A 22,345-nucleotide genomic window follows, 5' to 3' on the forward strand; every position below is an offset into this window, starting at 1 on the left:
TATATCTATGTGCCTGGTCTTGAACCATGGGAACAGCTTTTCTCATTTGTCCCTGCAACCATTCTGAAAAATCTCTTATGTACTGCAGATACAGTAAGTAACAACTATTAAAAGATACTTAGACAGGGACATGGAAATATTTATTGAGATATGGTTAAACATGGGCAATCTTGATCGGCATGAAACAGATGGGCTGAAGAGCTTGTTTCAATGCTGTATAACTCTTTCCCTAGGAACTTAAATCCATTCTAAAACTAAGTGACAAGAATTTCATGATATTCAATTTGACACCTAACCAGCATTTTACAGATACTCAATAAAACTACTCTGCAATTCCATTTATATCAAACTAATTAGAACAAAGTGGGAAAGCCCACCACACAACACTATTAACAGCACTTCTCATGGTAAAAGAAAAATCTAAGCAATGTAAAGGTTGGCTACATATCATTTAAAAAGAATAAAGTCAACATCTGGAATTTGAGAGGGATGGAGCTATTGTACTATAGGCCCCCAAATAAAATCAAAATTAATATCACTGGAAAAAAAGAAATCTACAGATGCTGGAAATTCAAGCAACGCACACAAAATGCTGGTGGAACGCAGCAGGCCAGGCAGCATCTATAGGAAGAAGTACAGTCGACGTTTCAGGTCGAGACCCTTTGTCAGCACTAATGGAAAAAAGAGATAGTAAGAGATCTGAGAAGGGGAGGGGGAGACCCGAAATGATAGGAGAAGACAAGAGGGGAAGGGATGAAGCTAAGAGCTGGGAAGTTGATTGGGAAAAGGGATACAAGGCCAGAGAAGAGGGGAGTATCATAGGATGGAAGGCCTTGGAAGAAAGAAAGGGGGAGGGGAGCACCAGAGGAAGATGGAGAACAAGCAAGGAGTTATTGTGAGAGGGAAAGAGAGAGAGAAAAAAATATAAGATGTTGTTATGCCATCAGGTTGGAGGCTACCCAGACGGAATAACACCTGATATTCCGTCTGGGTAGCCTCCAACCTGATGGCATGAATACTGATTTCTCTAACTTCCACTAATGCCCCTCCTCCCCTTCTTACCCCATCCCTATTTATTTATTTTTTTAATATATATTTTTCTCTGTACACAGAACTGTTCCACCAGCATTGTGTTACTATCACTGGCATACTTTGTGAAATTTACTGTTTTGTGGCAGAAATACAGTCCAATAATAAAAAACTAAATTACAATAAAAATTATATACACATTTAAATTAAGTAGTGCAAAAAAAGAAAGAAAAAAGTGAAGTAATGTTCATGAGTTCATTGTCTGTGTAGAAATCTGTTCATAAAATGTTCAGTGTGGGGCTTCAGGCTCCTGTACCTGCTTGATGGTAAGCAATAAGTGGGTATGTCTTGTGTGATGGGGGTCCTTCATGATGAATGCTACCTTTTGAAGGTATCCTGGATGCTGGTGAGACTAGCGCCCACGATGGAGTTGGCCAAGTTTGCAACTTTCTGCAGCTTTTCCCGATCTTGTGCACTGGCCCCTCCATATCAGGTGGTGATGCAACCAGTTAGAATGCCCTCTGCAGTACATCTTAAGAAATTTGCAAGAATCTTTGGTGACATACCAAAGCCCCTCAAACTCCTAATGAAATATAGCTGCTGGCTTACCTTCTTTTAATTGCATCAATGCGTTGGGTCCAGACTAGAACTTCAGAGATGTGACACTCAGGAACTTGAAACTGCTAACTTATTCCACTAATGCCTCAATGAGGACTGGTGCACGTTCCCTCAATTTCTCCTTCCTGAAGTCCACAATCAATTTCTTGGTCTTTCTGACATTGTTCTGACTTTCTGACGGCTGTTGTGACATCACTCAACCAGCTGCTCTATCTCACTCCTGTATGTATCTTTGTCACCATCAGAAATTCTGCCAACAATAGTTGTGTCATAGGCAAATTTATAGATGGCATTTAAACTGTGCCTAGCCACATAGTCATGGGAGTGCAGAGTACAGCAGTGGACTAAGCACACATCCATAAGGTGAGGCATTGTTGACTGTCAACAGCAATTGGAGGCACAAACATACAGAAAGTTGCAAATTATATAAATTCACTAAGATCATAAAAAGTTACAGTAAAAAGAGATCCAATGAAACAAGCTAGCATGTGGATACAGCATGCAGTTAGGAAGGCTGATAGAATATTGACTTCTATTGTAAGGAGTATGGAGTATAGAAGTAGAGATGCAATGTCATTGGGAGCTAGTTAGACCATTACTGGTGTACTGAGTACATTTTTGGTCTCTATATTTAAAGGAATGAATTACTTGCACTGAAGGTCGTACAGAGAAGACTCACTGGGTTGATTCATGAAGATTGAGCTGGATGGGCCTATACTCATGGAGAATGAGAGGCAATTTAATTGAACTACACAAGATCCTGAAGGGATTGACAGGGCAAATGCTGCAATAATGTTCTCCCAGCCAGGCTATCACATTAGAATAAAGGGGTTGAACATTTTAGATTAAAAAAAATGAGGAGGAAACCCTTCTCACAGAGGGTCATGAATTTGTAGAATTCTCTACTCCAGATATCAGTGGAGAGAATCAGATTACAAAACAGGATCAGCCACAATCTTGTGAATGAGTAGGCTGGAGGCCTGATTAGCCTGGTCCTGTTCCTTATGTCATCTCAAGGTCAAATGGACAGATTCAACAGCGGAAAAAGCAGTGACATAAGTACAACAAATTAGATTCTACATGAGTTTGAGGATTCCAGCATTTTGCAGTATTTTTTATCCAGACAACATTGTCCTGACTCAAATATTAATAAGCACAATGAGAAAATTTATAACAGCATTATAAAGCAGAGGTCACCTAGGCTTATTTTTAATACCAAAATAGAAAACAAGAGAAAGTGCTCCAGGCAATTGCATTGACTAAAGACTAACATTGCATTCCAGCCATCATTTAGCATTTAAATCTGACTAATTTCTGCCATTTGTTAGCTAGTCACTACCATTAACATTTGTGAACTGTGGCTTTCTTATTAATGCAGAGGACTACAACCTGCATCTCAGAAGCACAGTTAATTAGTTTACATTACAAAAACTAGACACATGGCATTGGAGAAAAGAATTAGCTTGCACTAAATATTCATACACAGTCCCAGTACTCATCACTTAACATGCCTTTGCAGGGGAACAGGCTCCATAAAGTGTGTGCTTTGAATGGACTGACTACACTTAGTTAACTGATTTGCCAAATTGCTTCTACATCAAGCTGCAGCTAATAGAAGCCCTCATCTAATTTTAAACAGGCTTAATAATTTAGCAATTCAAAGGACTACTACAAATATTTTTCCAAATGGCTGTTTTTATGTGGGTTTCAAAGAAATCTGATTAAATCTGTCTACATTCCTTAGAAAATAGTTGTGCACTTTTAATGAACATTATAATTTTAATTAGTTTTCCTTTATCTGCAAGGTTATATTTTATAGTCTTGGCATTACATTGCAGGCAGAAGTACTCCAAAGTGAACAACTGACCCATTTCTACAGCAACATTAGAATAATGTTTCATGTTCATTTTAAGTTTAAACAGCAATTTGGTTAATTTTCTTGTTCAATCCCATATTAACTAATTTCCAAGAACAGAAATATAGAAATGAGACCTATTCTTTAGTGCTAGTCTGCCTTTCCAGTTTAAACTCCAGAATCTGTCATTTAGCATAGAGCAAAAATATCTAATCATTCAATCCTTTCTTTTAAAGAAAAACTGCTTCTATAATATAAAACAAAGTATCCTCATTAAAAAGGATTATATGAATTTGTTGCCTAAACTGAATATGTACCCATCTCAATCAAATGAAAATTATATTAGGTGAAGTTCCAAAAATGGTGCATTTCAAAACAAAATGCCTCAAGCATAATTAGACAGTGTGCAAGATTCTTGTATACAAAATGATTCGTGAATAAATTCTTCAAATTACATAATTATGGAGCAGCTCAGTGTTTCATGATGTACTCACTAAAGTTCAAAGTAAAATTTATTACCAGAATACATACATATCGCCACATACAACCCCAAGATTCTTTTTCTGCAGGTATACTTAGCAAATCTATAGAACAGTAAACAGCAAATGAACAAACTGCAAACGTAAATATAAATAAATAGCAATAAGTAATAACAAGAATGAAATAAAAAGATAAAGAGTCCTTAAAGTGAGACCATCAGTTGTGGGAACACCAGATGTAGAATGAGTGTAGCTATCCCCTTTTATTCAAGAGCCTGATGGTTAAGGGGTAGTAACTGCTCTTGAACCTGGTGGTGTCATTCCTGAGGCAATTGTACCTTCTACCTGATGGCAGCAGCGAGAAAAGACTAAACATTTTTAAGTTGAAAGCTTAAATATTAAGCAGACAGCTTTCATCATTTTGATTGCTTACTGGAATAAGTTGTTCACAAGTGGATGGGGAAGATTGCAGCTTTCACTTGATTTGTTGTTTGTGGGACTGGTTGGCTTTCTCAATAACAAATTCAAGTTCATCAAATAAAACAACGTTCCTTTGGACTAAGATACACAAAACAGCATATATAACTCACACACAACACACAAAGTAATATTAGCACAAACAAATTAACAAATAATTAAAGATATTCCAATAGCAATTCCAATTTAGCACAAGGTACATTTACAAGACAAGTTAAAGTTAACAGTGTAATGCTACTGCCACTTCATGCATGATGAGACCTGGGTAGTGGCACCAAGTGCAGTAGTCTCACAGCCTTGGGGATCCTAACACTCCTCATCCTAATACAATGGGACCTCCTGCCTAATGGTAAGGGTCAAAGAGATAGTGGGACAGATGGGCAGGCCCTGTGCAAGTAGCACTTCTGATTAATATCTTGGATGGGAAGAAAAGAGACCCCGATTATCCTCAGCAGTTCTTGCAACCCTTTGCAGGGTCTTGTAGTCAAATACCTTGCAATTCTCATACCAGACGTGTGTATCTGGTCAGAACATTCTTAATGGAGCTCCTGAGAAAAATTGGTTAGGATAGGGGAAGGGGGATGAGTCTCACTCACCTCAATCTCCTCAAAGTGGAAATACTACTGTGCCTTCTTGACTAAAGAGGTGGTGAAAAGGGACCACATGATTATGTGCACTCCCAGAATCTTGGGGCTCCTAACTGAGGAATGGTTGTATTAAGTTAAAAGTTCATTCGTTATCAATATATATTATATACAAACTTGAGATTTGTCTCCCTACAGGCAGCCACAGAGAAACCCAATAGAACCCATTTAAAATAAGTCCGTCAAACACCCAATGTGAAAAAACATTTTCAGCCAAAGATAATCAAATAATATTCATAACTAAGTTCACAAAAGTGAATCCACATCCACAAAGCCAGTCACAGTCTATCATGGAGCTTGTTAGTTCCAGGCCACAACCTCAGTTCAGCAGATAGACAAATAAACCTCAAGCTGTGAGCTGAAACCACTCGTCATTCACCTCCACTCCTGATACCCTGACCTTTTCAATCTGACCTGGCGCGTAAATTGGTCAGGCCTGCTTGTTCCTCGCTCTCGGACCCAAATCTGGGCCCAGCTACCTCGATTCTGCCTCCCCTTGGATTTGTAGCTTCAAATCTACTCCAAGCCTGCTCCAGCAGTGGCCAAGCATTTTGTTCCCAGGCCCCAGATTTGGTTCATACACACTACGCCACAACTGTCCAACAATGCAAATGCTGAACTGAAGTCGATAAACAGTATCCTGGCATACAAGGCAGCACCATTTTTCAGGTGGGAAGGACAGAGGCTATGGCATCATCAGTGGAGCAATTTGAGCAATAAGTGAACTGGAAAGGGTCCAATGGAAGATGGGATATAATGTGATCTATAACCAGCTTCTCAAAGCACTTCATTACTGTTGAGGTCAGTGGCACTGCCTGGTAGTCATTAAGGCAGTTTACTGTCAACCTCTTGGGCACTGGGATAATAGTGACTCTTGAAGCCTGCAGGTACAGTGGAATATTCCAGAGATATTGTAGGCATCTGTTAGAACCTCTTAACTGGGCTGCAATCCATCAGTATCTAGTATGTTATCAGGCCTCGCAGTTTTACATGGGTTGACCTTGGCTAGGATCTTCCTCACATCAGCTGCATCCAGACAGAGTGCCTGCTTCACAGGGAGGTGGGAGGGGCCTTCCTTGCCAGTAATCAAATCAACCTGAATGGGAATTATGAAGTAAACCACAAGAGCAGAATTAGCCTATTCCACCCATTGAGTCTGCTCTGCCATTCGATTATGGTTGATTTAATCCCCCAACCCCATTCTCCTTCCTTCTCCTTTGAGGTCCTTATTACTAAAGAACCTATCAACCTCCCCTTTAAATACACTCAATGACTTGGCTTCCCAGCCATCTGTGGTAATAATTTCCACAAATTCACCACTCTGACTAAAGAAACTCCTCCTGATCACTGCTCTAAAAGGACATCCTTGTATTCTGAGGCTTTGCTCTCTGGTCCCAAACTCTATCAGAAATATCCAATCTAACTAGGCCTTTAATATTCGATAGGTTTCAATAAGATTTCCCTTATTCTTCTAAAATACAGGCCCAGGCCCAAACACTCCTTGTACATTAACCCTTTTAATCCCAGGATCATTCTCATATACCTCTCCTAGATCCTCTCCAATGCTATCACATCCTTTCTTAGATTATGGGGCCCAAAACTACTTACAATACTTCAAGTGTGGTCTGACCAATGCTTTATAAAGTCTAAGCACTACATCCTTGCTTTTATATTCTAGTGCTCTCAAAATGAATGCTAGCATCGCATTTGCCTCCCTTACCATCGACTCAACTCGCAAGTTAACCTTAAGTGAATCCTGCCCAAGGACTCCCAAGTCTGTTTGTACCTTCAATTTCTGAATCCACTCCCCATTTAGAAAATAGTCCACTCCTTTATTCCTTCTAACAAAGTGCATGACGTTATACTTCCCTACAATATATTCCATCTGTCACTTTGTCCATTCTCCTAAGAGTCCAAATCCTTCTACAAACTACTTGCTTCCTCAACACTACCTCCCCCCAATTTATCTTTGTATTGTCCAACTACTTGGCCACAAAGCCATTAATTCAGTCATCCAGATTATTGACATAGAATAAAATGAAGTGATCCCAACACCACTAGTCAACAGCAGCCAACCAGAAAAAGCACCCTTTATTCCCACTCTTCCCCTTCTGCTTGTCAGCCAATCTTCTGTCCACACTGGTATTTTTCCTGTAAAACCACTGAATCCTCAGATTTAATATTACTGATGTATGTCGTGAAGTTTGTAGTTTTATGGCAGCAGTATAATACAATGCATAAAAGACACACACACACACACACACACTTCCAGTTATTTAAGCAGCTGCCCTAAATAACCAATAGCTCATTTGGGATAACTCAAAAAACAGAAACTAAGAGCAAATAGCTGGGATTTCCTTCGTTCATTTGGGACATTATGCCACTTAAATGGGATAGGAGGCTGTTGTCAAATGGTTGTTAACTAGCATCAGTTGCATGCACTTGTGCGACTGATAAATATTACACTGAGTTTGAAGTTTTTAAAATAGCGTCAGTTGTATGTGTTTGTGTTTAAAAAAATTGATTTTTTTTTGCCGATAGTTGGCAAGAAGTAAGTAGTAAGACAATTTGGAACTGTGTTGCTCACTGCAGTTTCAAGCATTCTGAAGGTATTGACAATCATCTTGGATGTTACAATGAAAATGAAGATTTGGAGCATGCAATTGCCAAAAGCATTACTTGAAGACAGCCCATTATCTGCACCAAGTGTCTGTGCTGATTTTGTTCATTTTCAGTTAAAAGTGTATACTGAATGAATTCCTACATCAATATCTATTAGGAAGTAATAGCTTTATCGTACTTGTAGTAATATGGATAGTGTTCTAATCAGTTTAGTATTTTATTTAAATACATCATTTTTTTCTCCACACACACTCCATCTGCTATTTCTCTGCCCATATCTGCAACTGATCTATATCAAGCTGTATTCTTCGCTAGTTTTCTATCCTATCCACAACCCCACCCATCCTGGTACCATCCGCAAACCTACTAACCCACCCATCTACATTGTCATCCAGGTCATTACATACATCACAAACAGCACAGGTCCCAGCACAGATCCCTGCAGAACACATGAATCAGAATATGATATACCCCAAATTATAGTTACGATCATATTACAATACAAATATCTACCTTACATACAGTATGTACATCATTTACACAACTCCATTACTAAAGAAATAGAATATTCCAAAGTATATACAGGTAGTCCCCGAGTTATGAACGTCCAACTTACTGACAACTCGTACTTACGAACTGAGGAGGGAGAACGCCGTCCGCCATTTTAAGTCGTTGCCATTGACACTGTGTGTTGCGTGTTTAACTTTGTATTTGGCTTAAAATTTTCTTAGTAAGATTCACCCTGACCCCACCCTGTTTTGGTTGGCTGGTGGTGCAGTCAGATCAGCACTGGGCTAGAGAACGGAGGTTCCTGAGTTCGAGTTAGTGACAAACCGTTCCCGTGCCGGGTTGATGCCGATCTGACTCCCGTAGCATCCATGCTGGGTTGATGTCTAGCTCACAACTTGACCTCGTTAAAAAAAACACTGCCACCTCCAGTTTAAATTCCCACACAGAATATTGTGGAGGATCAAATACCCAAACCCAGCACAACCCCCACTTGTCCCATTTAACCTGTCTCAGTGCGGTGGAGTTTAGGACCCGAGGAATTCAGTGCTGTGGTTCTTAGGACCCAGCGGACCTCGGGAGCCGGCGCAGGTCGGGACCCGCCACCCACAGTGTTTCTGTTCCATTGACGGGAAGCAATCGCGATTGAAAATAAAGAGGAAATAATAAAGTGTTTAGAAAGAGGTGAAACACCATCGGTCATTGGAAAAGCGTTAGGCTACAGTCGGTCAACGGTCAGAACAATTTTAAAGGATAACGGATAAAGTGAGAATAATAGAGCATGTGAAAGGCCCTGCCCCGATGAAAGCTATAATTATTACTAAGCAACACAGTGGTTTAATTATTGGAATACATACGTTTCTTAAGTGTTTTATATGCATAGAAAGGTAAAATATACTATATACTAAGACAAAAGTTGACTTACTGATAATACCGGATGTACTTGTTCTGACTTACATACAAGTCCGACTTAAAGACGGGCTCAGGAACAGAACTCGTACATAACCTGGGGACTGTCTGTATTGGGAAAGCATCATAAAGCCAACTCATTGTATGAATATACTGGGCAGAAGACATTAGTGTGCACACACTGCGCAACGACAGCAGAATTACAATGCAAAGTGTACATCTGTGAATACGCACGTGTTCAGTGTGTGGTTACCGAGTGCTCTCCATCACACTTCCACCCTCCTTTCCTGCAGCGATGATGCTCGGCATCTGAAGCAGATAGTTTGCAGAAAAATTTCCTTTCCCTGATTTACGATGATCACAGAATTTGTTGAAGGGTTGTAGCTCTAGGTACCACCGTGTCACTTTGGCATTATGGCCCTTTATTGGCATGGATACAGACAATGCTCTGGTCTGTGTAAAGGTCAAACTCCCTACCAAGGAGATGGTACCAAAGGCTGTCAAGAGCCCACAATGGCCAGACACTCCTTTTCAATGGTGGAATACCTGGTTTCCCTTTGGAGGGGCTTTCAGCTCAGGTAAAGGCACGTCACTCTTCTCCAGGTTGTCTTTGTGCCAGCATTGACCTAATGCCTACTCCTGAGGCATCCACCTGGACAAGCAACAGTTTGCCAAAGTCTGGGCTCTCTAGGACAAGTGAAGAACATGTGGGTTTTTAGGGCTCGAAAAGAATTTTCACACTCACTTGTCTGTGTACTTGAGTTACTTACAAGGTCAGTCAGTGGTGCAGCCAGAGTGGTGAATTGGGGAATGAACCTGCGATACCACCCTACCAGACCCATGAAGGACTTCACTTACTTCTTGGTGTGAGGTCAAGGATTGTTGCGGATTGCTTCCATTTGTCCACCTATGCTCGAACCTCGCCATGTTCCAACTGGTAGCTAAGGTATCTGAGTTCCCTTTTTGTCTACTCACATTTTTGTAGATTGAGTGAGAGACTGACAGCATGAATATTCCCAGGACCTTGTGCAGATGGTCCAGGTGCTCTGATCATACTTGGCTGTAGACAACTATGTAATCTAGACACACCACACTGCAGTCTTCACAGCTTGGGGCACCTGGTCCATCAGCCATTGGAAAGTTGCTGATGCACCAAGACCGAAGGGTCTCACGGTGAACTGAAACAGATGCAGGGGTGTGTGGAAGACAGTGAGGGATTTTAATTGGCCAGCCAGGGAAACCTGCCAGCAGCCTTTGCAAAGGACCAGTACAGCAATGTGGTTTGCACGTCCAATCCTATCAAGGTCATCTATGCGGGGCACAGAATAAGCATTAAAAAAAAGATTCAAATCACGAAAATCAATGCACACCCCTAGGATGCCATCCTTCTTGTGGATGATAACAATATGACTGCTCCACTCACTATTTAAAGGCTCAAATCTCATCTTCAGGGCTCTGACAATTCACTCTGGCACTCTGTAACAATGTTGGTGTACTGGACCCTGGTCAAGTCTGATCCTGTTGGAATATTTTAGGATCGTTTTCAGCCTTGGTCTCTGCTGGGACAGCTGTAAGGGGGGGGGGGGTTGGGGGTGAATCAACAAACACCATCTGCAGCTCCACTGATTGGCTGCCAATCTTCCCAGGACTCTTCCAGGCCTCCACACTCCCTTCTGAGACATTATCAATGGATATTTCATGTGTACAAATATCAATAGAGGCAGGAGAGCCAGAATATTTCCCACAGCACCATTGCCTGCATGACTTTCTAGGCCTTTTGATTCCTCCCTTGCACAGACTAGCATTCAAGTGAGGCAGATACTGGCCATTGCTTTGGCTTTAGCATGAGTCATGCCAACATACGATGGAAGTGACTGGCTGTTTTCCTTCCTCAGTAACTCACTTAACACAGGCAAGTCTCTCCCCAGAATCATGTCAATTGATAGTTTCTCCAGCACCTCCACTTTCATCCAACACAGTAATGAGTTCTGCCAGTAGCTTAGACTTCCTTAAGCTTAATGGACACATTGGATAAGTTTTGGATATTGGATAAGTCCTTCAGGTCAGGATAGCTGTTGGACCTCTCTCCATCTATCACAGCATAGGCTTTGAGAGCTTTACTCACTCCTCCTCTGGGTCATCCTCTCAAACCTGAGGAGACAGTTTGCAATATTGTCACCTAGATAAGGGACCCTTCTGCAGGCTTTGGAGTTCCTTCAAAAGCATCAGCTCTCCTTCGCTGAGCTGACAAAAAGTCTCAGAACAGTTTTTCCAGTGAGGGTTTGAAGAGTTTGGCTCTGGGCTGAAATTCTTCCTCCTCAGAGTTCTCCGCTGTTTCCCACCCATCTGTGTCATTATTCGCCTCAGGGGTTTCCTGACTTAGGACCACAAACTCACTCTTCTCCAAGTTGAATTCATCCTTTTTGCAACTGACCATCCCACAGCTGCCACCATAAGTTATGACATGTGAGCTTTGACCAAAAATTAAGATGGCTGGAGTCACTTAGCACTTTCATGCAAAGCTGTTTATTCGGTGCGTCAAAAAAAAAATCAAACTTACAAAGTTAGCCAAAATAGCAAGAAAACCAATATTCATCTAATAGAAAGCACAATAAATAGCTCTATATTATTCCAGTGGGAACTCCTGACAGTTTGACCTCTCTCGCCTACCAAGAGTGATCCACCCTTTTTTTTTGGCACCAGGACATACCATCTTTAATTATCCACAAAGTTAGCTTAAGACTGAAACATGAACCAGAATATGATGCACCCCACAACGTAGTTACAATATTACAAAACAGATACAATTATCTACCGTAAGTACAGTACACAAATATAGACACATCATTTACACATTCCATTAATAAAGAAATGGAATATTCCAAAGTGTTATGGCAGGGAAACACCATAAAGCTAACCCATTATAATACACTGGATGGAAGAGAATGAAGTGTGCCAGCTCAGCACAATGTTGAGTAAGCGTGATATATATACACACACACACACTCACTCGCAAGTGCGGGGAATGCAGTTACAGAGCGCTCTCCATCACAATTTCTGTACGTATATGTATATCTCCAGGAGTGGCCTGGAAGATAGGGGACTTTGAGGTGCGGCCTTAGGTGGCCTGTGAACGACTTAATTTCTCACCAGTGTCACCAACTGGAACGTCATGGAGGACAGAACATCACGATAGGCTGTCAGAGGCCTCTGCACTCAGGCGATTGCTCCTTCTCTCTCAATAATGAGGGTGGAGAGTCTGCCAGCATCGCTTCAGATTGCAACATCGAAACAGCGATTTGTTGGTCTCCCTCTTCCTGTGGAAAGAGTGACACTTCTCTGTCCCTTGTTAGTGAGAGAGCCTGTGGCATGTCAAATTGTCAGCTGAACAGTAGTTTATATTGGACTGCAGATCATGGTCTCTTTGTGGGCTTGCTAGGTGGGTGCTGATGTTTCTTCTTGGAAGAAGTGGGGAAAGTGTTAATGCTTCACTGCAGCTTGTGTGGGGGAAGGGGTTAGGGGTCTTTGGGATTTTGTTTTTCTGCCTTTCATTCTTTGGTGTTTCTCCTGTTTTGTGGATGTCTGCAAAGAGTGAGAATTTCAGGTTGCATAAAGTATACATTCTCTGATATTAAATGGAACCATTGAATCATTGTTGGTGACTGGGAACTGTATGATTACAGGTACTACAAAATGACTTCTAACCAAAAAGAATAGATATAACATCCAGATTGCAAAATAAAAGGTTATTCCAGATGCATTACTACCAAGAAACAACTCTTGACATCTTACTATTAAGTTTGATTTTCATGACTGAACAAACAGGTGATTCCTAGTAAATCCAAAAGAATTTTGAATTTTATAATTTTGGCCAACAAACTCATTCAACAGCCAGACAGACTGAAGTTAGCAAATAAATCAGCTGGCAGTGTTAAGGCATGTAGAAATCAAGAATTCTCGTTTCAAGGATCAATTTTATGGCAAAGGTGACTTAAGTAGTGTCTGTGCAATAAACAATGTTTTATCAGGAGTACTAATCATTAAACTGTTTAAGGTTAAACAAATTTGATTTATAGTCTAAGCTATGACAGCTGTGCATTTTTCCCACTCTAAAATTGAGATCAAATGCTAACAAGCATTTCAGTAATGTTAATGTCCTTGAGTCCTCATATATGTAGTAAGATAAAGGCAAAGACTAAAAATCACAAGGCTACTCACAAGCATAATTGTTGATTTCTGTTGCTCCTGGGCATACTACAATTGAAAGGTTTGCATGCTAAAAACTCAGTTATAACTCAAAAGCCACAAGATTTTCCTGGAGTAACACACAAGCACCTTTATTAGCTAAGTTTACAACATAAAATGAAAAACAAATAAATTTTTTTTAAGAAACAACAGATTTCAACTACCACTAATCCTTTAAAGGCACAGGATTAAAGCTTTGTTATATTTTTCAAAGTCATATCTTGCATTCAATTTGCCATTTTTCACTGGAAAATTGAGCCAGGATGATGTTATCACATTAGAAGCGAAGAACACACATGCTCTCTGAAGTCATCTTTTTCTCCTCATTCTCTCTTCTTCCATCAGACAGAAGATAGAAAAGCCTGAAAGCACAAACCACCAGGCTCAAGAATAGCTTCTATTATCTGTTATAAGATTCTATTATCAGACTTTTGAACAATAGGATGGACTCTGCCTCAATCTACTTAACTTATGATCTTGCACTTTGTTTACTTTCAGTTGTTTTTACATCATTCTTCATTATGGTTTTGCCTTGTTCTAGCTCAATGTGATTCCTCAAAGGTTGTTATATTCGGGGGTGGTAATGGAGACAATGGCATGGGTCTCAAAAAGACTCCAACAAACAAGTCCAGCTCCTGGTCTTCATGTGTAACTTAGCTACTACGGCCGGCGGAACCATTTTGACTGACAGAAAGGGGCTACTGGTCCCTTAAAACCAGTCGCTTTGCGCAGATGGGCCTCATTAGCCATAGTTCACAGCTCATCTGGAAGGGAAACTCTCAAACCTCTGCTGGCTTGTGGCTACTCTCACTCATGGCTACGGCTTCGGTAGTAAACCTTGAGGGAAAAATTTGAAGCTGGAGTCCCCAAGGCAGTCCCAAGTTGAGTCCAATGCTAACTGGCAACGCCTGTGATGCTGCTAGTGCCAAAGTGTATCAAGTCTCTGCTGTCCCTCTGGGTTAATCAGATGCATAGAGAGGGGGAGAGGGGGCAACAGCTTGCTCTCCATATCCTAAGGTCTCTCAGGCTTGCATATCTAGACAGCTAGTTCACAATATACATGGTCAACTGACTGATGGAGATCTCATTCATAGCTCAATATACTGTGCAATGATTTGATCTGTGGAAATAGTATGCAAGAAAGGTTTTTACTGTCTCTTGGTACATGTGACAATAATAAACTAATACCAAGTTACAGAATAGTTATCAACAGTGACATAAAATTATGAAAACAAAGAAAGAGCAAGTTACCTAAAGTAGAGTCCAGAAAGCTCCGATATAGTCAGATAAAAGATGAGATGCTGTCCCTCAAAATTTAAATGGGGATTGACAAACTATTTAGAGGCCTCATACAGAAAATGTTATAATGATATTGAGAAGATGAATTAAAATAGCAGTCAAGAGGAAGCTGAAGTTCACCCGAGAACTGAATGCTTATTTTCAGCAAAGTGATCACCTATCTATATTTGGTTTTTCTAATGAATTGGTGGACTGGACTGCATTCAGAAAATCATCTTAGAGTCTGAATTAGTACGCCACAGTTGTCACAGACTTCATTAAAACCTGTGCAGATAAGTGTTTGCCTATGAGAATGTAATATACATACCCAAATCAGGAGCCGTGAATGAACCAAGTGGTTCGTATGGCATTCAAGTCTGGCAACCCAGGACAGCACAAGAAAACCAAGGTACAACTTACGGAGGGCCATCTCAAGAGCAAAGGAACAATTCTGAACAGAGGTTGGAGACAGAATCGGATGCACGTCAATTCTGGCAAAATTTGCAGGCCACTTCTTGCTACACAGCGAAACCTAACATTGTAAGTGGCAGTGATGCTTCACTCCCAGATGAGCTCGATGCCCTTAGCATTGAAAATGAGAATAAAATAACATATGTTGTGCCCAGGTTAGATCCTCAGAAAAATTAACCTCCAGGAGCTTGAAAAGGGTGAACATTTGCAAGGTAACAGGAGTACCTGATAGGACTCTGAAATTCTGCCAATCAACTGGCAGGTGTATTCAATGACATTTTCAATCTCTCATTGTTCCACCTGCTTCAAAAAGGGCAACAATCATACCAGTGCTCAAGAGCAGGGTGGGCTGCCTTAACAACCAGCACCCAGTAGTACTCACATCTACAGTAAAGTACTTTGAGAGGTTGGTCATGTCTAAAATTAACTCCTGTTTCATGACGTGGATGTCTCCAAGTTCATGGATGGGGTCACGAGTTTCATCCAGAAGTGCATTGAGGATGTTGTCCCCCAGAAATCGACCAGGGTCGATCCAAACCAGAAACCCTGGATCAACAGTTCCATGCGAGCAGCATTTAACACACGACACAGAACTTGCGTTGCCAGTGACCAACAGGAACTCAAGAAATATAGCTACGATCTGCATAAAGTCAAGGCAGTGAAACAACAATACAGGGACAAGATTCTGACTCGCCTCTCCACCAACAACACCAAGATCTGCACACCATCACAGACTTCAAAGCTGCTTCTATCCCAGATGAGCTAATTTAAAAAAAATACATATACAAAAACGCTCAATTCGATGTTGCCAATACTGCCCCGATGCAACCGGCAACTTGGTCATCTCTGAGGCCGAAGTATGCAGGTGTTTTCAACAAGTGGGTGTTGCAAGGCTGCAGGACCAGACAGCATCCCTCAAGGTAACATGCCTGAGCGACTGGCATCCTGTCACACTCACCTCAATAATAAGCAAATGCTTTGACAGGCTGGTACAGCTGCAGCATGCTACCACCCACACTGGACTCCCTACAATTCACCTACGACACAACCAATCGACAGACGACGCAACAGCCACGGCTCTACACACCATCCTTACACATCTGGAGAAGGATGCTTATGTGAGAATGCTGTTCATGGACTACAGTTCAGCATTCAACACCATAATTCCCTCCAGGCTCGACAAGGACCTCAGAGACCTCGGCCTTGTGCAGCTGGATCCTAGACTTCCTGTCATATTGCCAACAGGTAGCAAGAGTGGGCTCCCTCACCTCTGTCCCTCATCACAGGTGCCCCTCAGGGCTGGGTCCTAAGCACCCTCCTTAACTCTTTGTATACCCATGACTGTGCCGCCACCCACAGCTCCAATCTGCTAATTAAATTTGCAGATGACATTATACTGATTGGCCTAATCTCAAATAATAATGAGGTAGCCTACAGATAAGTCATCACCCTAACATAGCGGAGTCAAGAAAACAACCTCTCCCTCAATGTCGCAAAAACAAAGGAGCTGGTTGTGGACTACAGGAGGAATGGAAACAGGCTAACCCCTATTGACATCAATGGATCTGGGGTCGAGAGGGTGAACAGCTTTAAGCTCCTTGGCCTAAACATCACCGAGGATCTCACATGGTCTGTACATACCGGCTGTGTGGTGAAAAAGGCACAACAACGCCTCTTTCACCTCAGAAGGTTGAAGAAGTTTGGTATGGGCCCCCAAATCCTAAGAACTTTCTACAGGGGCACAATTGAGAGCATCCGCAACCACAAACTGTTCCAGCTGCTACCATTCGGTAAACAGTAGCACAGCATAAAAGCCAGGACCCATAAGCTCCGGGACAGCTTCTTCCACCAGGCCATCAGACTGATTAACTCATGCTGACACAACTGTATCTCTGGAAAAGGAATGCTGAATTCTTGATTAAAAAATAATGCTATATTGACTGTCCTGTTGTACATACAGTTTATTATATAAATTGCACATTCAGACAGATGTAATAAAAATTTTTTTACTCTTCATGTATATGAAGGATGTAAGTAATGGTCAATTCAATACAAAGAAGGCATGACAGCGGCTATATTTCATTAGGAGTTTGAGGAGATATGGTACATCACCAAAGACACTCGCAAATTTCTACAGATGTACTGTGGAGAGCATTCTACGCGGCTACATCACTGTCTGGATTTACTGCACAAGATCAAAACAAGCTGCAAAGTTGCAAACTTACTCAGCTCCATTACAGACACTGGCCTCCGTAGTATCCAGGACAAGTTCAAGGGCAGATACCTCAAAAAGGTGGCATCCATCATTAAGGACCCGCAATACCCAGGGCATGCCCTGCTCTCATTGCTACCATTGGGGCAAATCATGCATGACTAATCTATTGGAGTTTTTCGAGGATGTAACCAGGAAGTTAGACAAGGGAGATCCAGTGTACCTCGATTTTCAGAAGGCATTTGATAAGGTCCCACATAGGAGATTGGTGGGTAAAATCAGAGCTCATGGCATTGGGGGGGGGGGGGGGTGGGGGAAGGTATTGACATGGATAGAAAACTGGTTGGCAGATAGAAAGCAAAGGGTAGTGGTGAATGGGTGTTTCTCAGAATGGCAGGTGGTGACTAGTGGGGTGCCACAGGGAGCGGTATTGGGACCACAGCTGTTTACGATTTACATCAATGATTTAGGTGAAGGCATTGAGAATAACATCAGCAAGTTTGCTGATGATACTAAGCTAGGTGGCAGTGTGACATGTGATGAGGATGTTAGGAGAATTCATGGTGACTTGGATAGGCTGGGTGAGTGGGCAGATACTTGGCAGATGACGTTTAATATGACTAAGTGTGAGGTTATCCACTTTGGGAGTAAGAACAGGAAGGCAGATTATTATCTGAACGGTGTAGAGTTAGGTAAGGGAGAAATACAAAGAGATCTAGGAGTCCTTGTTCATCAGTCACTGAAGGTGAATGAGCAAGTGCAGCAGGCAGTGAAGAAGGCTAATGGAATGTTGGCCTTTATTACAACGGGAATTGAGTACAAGAGCAAGGAAATCCTCTTGCATTTGTACAGGGCCCTGGTGAGACCACACCTGGAGTATTGTGTAGTTTTGGTCTCCAGGGTTAAGGAAGGACATCCTGGCTGTAGAGGAAGTGCAGCGTAGATTCACGAGGTTAATTCGTGGGATGTCCAGACTGTCTTACGCAGAGAGGTTAGAGAGACTGGGCTTGTACACGCTGGAATTAAGGAGATTGAAAGGGGATCTGATGGAAACATATAAGATTATTAAGGGATTGGACAAGATAGAGGCAGGAAATATGTTCCAGATGCTGGGAGAGTCCAGTACCAGAGGGCATGGTTTGAGAATAAGGGATAGGTCATTTAGGACAGAGTTAAGGAAAAACTTCTTCGCCCAGAGAGTTGTGGGGGTGTGGAATGCACTGCCTCGGAAGGTAGTGGAGGCCAATTCTCTGGATGCTTTCAAGAAGGAGCTAGATAGGTATCTTATGGATAGAGGAATCAAGGGATATGGGGACAAGGCAGGAACCGGGTATTGATAGTAGATGATCAGCCATGATCTCAAAAATGGCAGTGCAGGCTCAAGGGGCCGAATGGTCTACTTCTGCACCTATTGTCTATTAGCAAGGAGGTACAGAAGCCTGAAGGTGCACACTCAACAATTCTGGAACAACTTCTTCCCCTCTGCCGTCAGATTTCTGAATGGACATTGAACCCATGAACGCAACCTCACTGCTTTTTTTTTAATTTCTGATTTTTTTGCACTACTTATTTTATCTTAACTATTTAATATATATATTTACTGTAATTCAAATTTTTTCCCTCTATTATGTACTACGTTCTACTGCTGCCGCAAGGACAAGTTTCACAACATATGCCAGTGATATTACACCTGATTCAGATTCTGAGGAGGTAGCCACATTGAACACTGACTAGATTGGAAGTTAACAACCATATTATCCATTTGGCTCTTCAAAATACCGAATGGAATTGTATGCACACAAAGCAAATAGAGCCTCAGCATTCTACTGGCACCTAGGATATGGGCAATTTTCCCCTATGTCAGGAATACAGATCGATCATTGGGGTCCTCTCACCAGCAGTATAAAAGTCCCATATTGGCCAAGTTAAGGGTCTCAACTCAATGTCAACTGGACACTTCTTTTTGCAAGTGCAGCCCAACCTGCTGAGTTCCTTCTAACACAGTAACATGGGAAAAGACAACCCACGTTACTTGTAGTACTTCCCATAATTAAGCAGATTACCCAAGTGTATAATGCAATATTGATATAGCAATTCCATACATTTTGCAATCACAGAATACTCCCCAGCTCAGAAGAAATTTCAGACCAAACAATGTTGAAAGCAAATATACTCTACTTCACAAATGTAATTGCAAACCATCCCCAGTCAAGTGTCATCATACAAAATTACACTCTTCATGCAAGCATCCAAATAAGTAGCAGTAGGCCACTTGGCTGCAAGATTTTCTCTGCTATTTGACAAGATTATTAACAAGGGAAAATCTGCAGATGCTGGAAATCAAAGTAATACACACAAAATGCTGGAGGAACTCAGATCAGGTAGCATCTATGGAAAAGAGTAAATAGTCGACATTTTGTGCCAAGACAATTCATCAGGACTGGGGAAAAAAAAAGACAGTTAAATCAAAAAGGTAGGGGGAGGGGTGAAATATATGTAGCTATGGCAGCAGTTTGGGTGAGTACATGGTCGAAGAGTCAGAGGACAGCAGAGATCACGGAGGCTGGAGAAGTGAGAGGGTTTCACTGAATTCCCGAAGGGAAGATTTGAACTTCTTCAGGGTAGGCATCCCTGGAAGAGACTTCACAGTGTAGTTGAATTATTGAACTGATTGCAACCTCAACGTCACATTCCAATCTGCTTCTGCATTTTAAACGCCTGCAATGAAGCCACAACAGAATAGCAGATTGTAGTTTCAAGAATAAGTGGAAGACAACTTAGTAATGCAGAAGACATAACAACCAGGAAGGTATGTGATTGTTTCCTCCCTCACCGCCGAACCCCAGAAGTTCTTTCATCAACTTTCTCTGGAAAAGGAATGCTGAATTCTTGATTAAAAAATAAATCTTTTCACAACAGATTTCAAAATGTAAAAAAGCCAAAAAAATTTCATTTCAACTTGCAGCACATAAGATTAAACATTTATAGACAGATAGTTCCAGACAATTATCCTACTACCTTTTGCTCACACGTTATCTAATTGTCAATACAATCTTTCACCTGTTGCACTTAGTCAAAAAATACTTGGTACTTCACAAACCACAATTGCACAAAATATACAAAACCAGTATTATGCAGTCACTAGGTTAAATTCTGTTTTTTTTTGTATTTGATTACTTCCACTGGCTTTTCAGGGATTCTATTCACAATAACACCCATTTTTTTGTGAAAACTGCAGTCAATAACCATGATAATTTATTCTCTCCCCCCCCCCCCACAGGAACAAAGTGCTCTGATGTAAAGGACTAGGTGAGGGGCTTCTTGCGCTGGAGAACAGTGTTAAAGCATTTTTAGTGAGGGGCAAAAAAAAAAATATCAAAAGGTGAACGACCTCTGGCTTGTTTTAAACAAATTTCCATCCCATTCCATTTCCCAGGCTCTTTGCATGACCTGGTTAGAGCCTCTTTTGTGCACTTGGATTCTTCTGTCCACTTTCCACACCTCCTGCAAATCCTCAGTCATAGGAAGAGTTCATCTTAAACTAGAGTAAATGGTTTTCTTAAAAATCTGTGGATGGAAAATTATGCCTTGCAGATACATTATTTCCCCCACTAAGTGCATTGTGTATGCCAGGAGTGGAATTTTGCCACAAATCATGGTGGCAAAGAATATTTATAGTTTTACAATTATTACATGTAGATTTACAATGTTAAATTCTGTCACAAACAAGTTAATGTGGGCAGAAAGGAAAAGTACAACCGAGAATGGTCTTGTACTATCAAAAAGTGAATGATCTTAAACAAACGTGCAGTAAAATGTAGTGGGAATTACTCTTTGACTTTTCATTAAAAAATATTGATAAGTTTTTTGATCCGGGGAAAATTATGGTAATACACTTTCGACATAACTGTCAACTTGATAGATGTATATGCCTCTTTACACAACAATTTGTCCTCCACTTATTTGACAAGAAATAAACATCAATATTACACAATCTTAAATATCATTTGCAGTGAGGGGGTGGGGAAGCCTGAAAGAAAAATTAACATTTACTTGATTATAAAATTATAATATTTCTATATAAATGAAATGAAGAACTTATACGTTACATTTTGTTCACCATGGCTGTTGCAAATATCTAGTTGTAATACACTTTGAAACTGTAAATAGAATTATCTCCTCTTTCTCCTACTTCTGACCTCCTCCACTCTTTGCTCCAAAATTCTGGCCACTCCCTCAAGGCAGACAATAGTAGGAAATAAATAATTTCAGTTAAATAACACAAGCAGTGAAATGGATTTCCCCATCAGCACGTTGACCTCAAAATAATCAGATGATCTGGAATCTCAGCTCCTACTTCAAGTTGCTTCTTGATGACAGAACTGGTTTGAGACAGAAAATGTGGCATTCACTTCTTAAAAAAATAACAGACATACTTTCAAACCTGTTTTCCCAGTTATACAATATAACTCCAGAGAAATCAAAGTACTAGTCATGCACTGCATTCGGTGCATGACTGGAGCACATTATAAACTGAATTATTTGTTTGCTATATGTATTACTATGACTGGAATTCAAATTATTTAGTTTATTCCCCATTGTTACTTCTTCCTTTTGTACAACTTCAATCATCTGCTGTCCATTCTGACAAATGAACAACTTAATTTTTATCCATCCTCCATAATTATTACAGGTAGTCCCCAAGTTACAAATGTTGACTTACGAAAACCTCGTACTTACGAACTGAAGGAGCACGCCGTCCGCCATTTTAAGTCGGATTGCGACGCCGTCCACCATTTTAAGTCACTGCCATTGACACTATGTTCAGTGTGTAACTTTGTATTTGGCTTAAATTTTCACCCTGATTCACAATAAGCCCCCCACCTTTTCTGGTCAGCTGGTGGCACAGTGAGATCAGCACCGGGCTCGAGAACGGAGGCTCCCTAGTTCGATCTAGTGACAGACCGCTCCCGAGCGCGCTCTCCATCCGTGCCGGGTT

At 41.1% G+C, this 22,345-nt stretch overlaps 1 protein-coding gene across 2 annotated transcripts in view; it reads right to left on the minus strand.

The window, feature by feature from the left end:
- Positions 1-22,345, minus strand: part of tfcp2 (transcription factor CP2) — a 115,705-nt gene that overhangs the window by 87,718 nt on the left and 5,642 nt on the right. The gene's annotated exons all lie outside the window — the stretch shown is intronic.

This window comes from Hypanus sabinus, chromosome X1 (genome assembly GCF_030144855.1).
Source record: "Hypanus sabinus isolate sHypSab1 chromosome X1, sHypSab1.hap1, whole genome shotgun sequence".
Classification (NCBI taxonomy): Eukaryota; Metazoa; Chordata; class Chondrichthyes; order Myliobatiformes; family Dasyatidae; genus Hypanus; species Hypanus sabinus.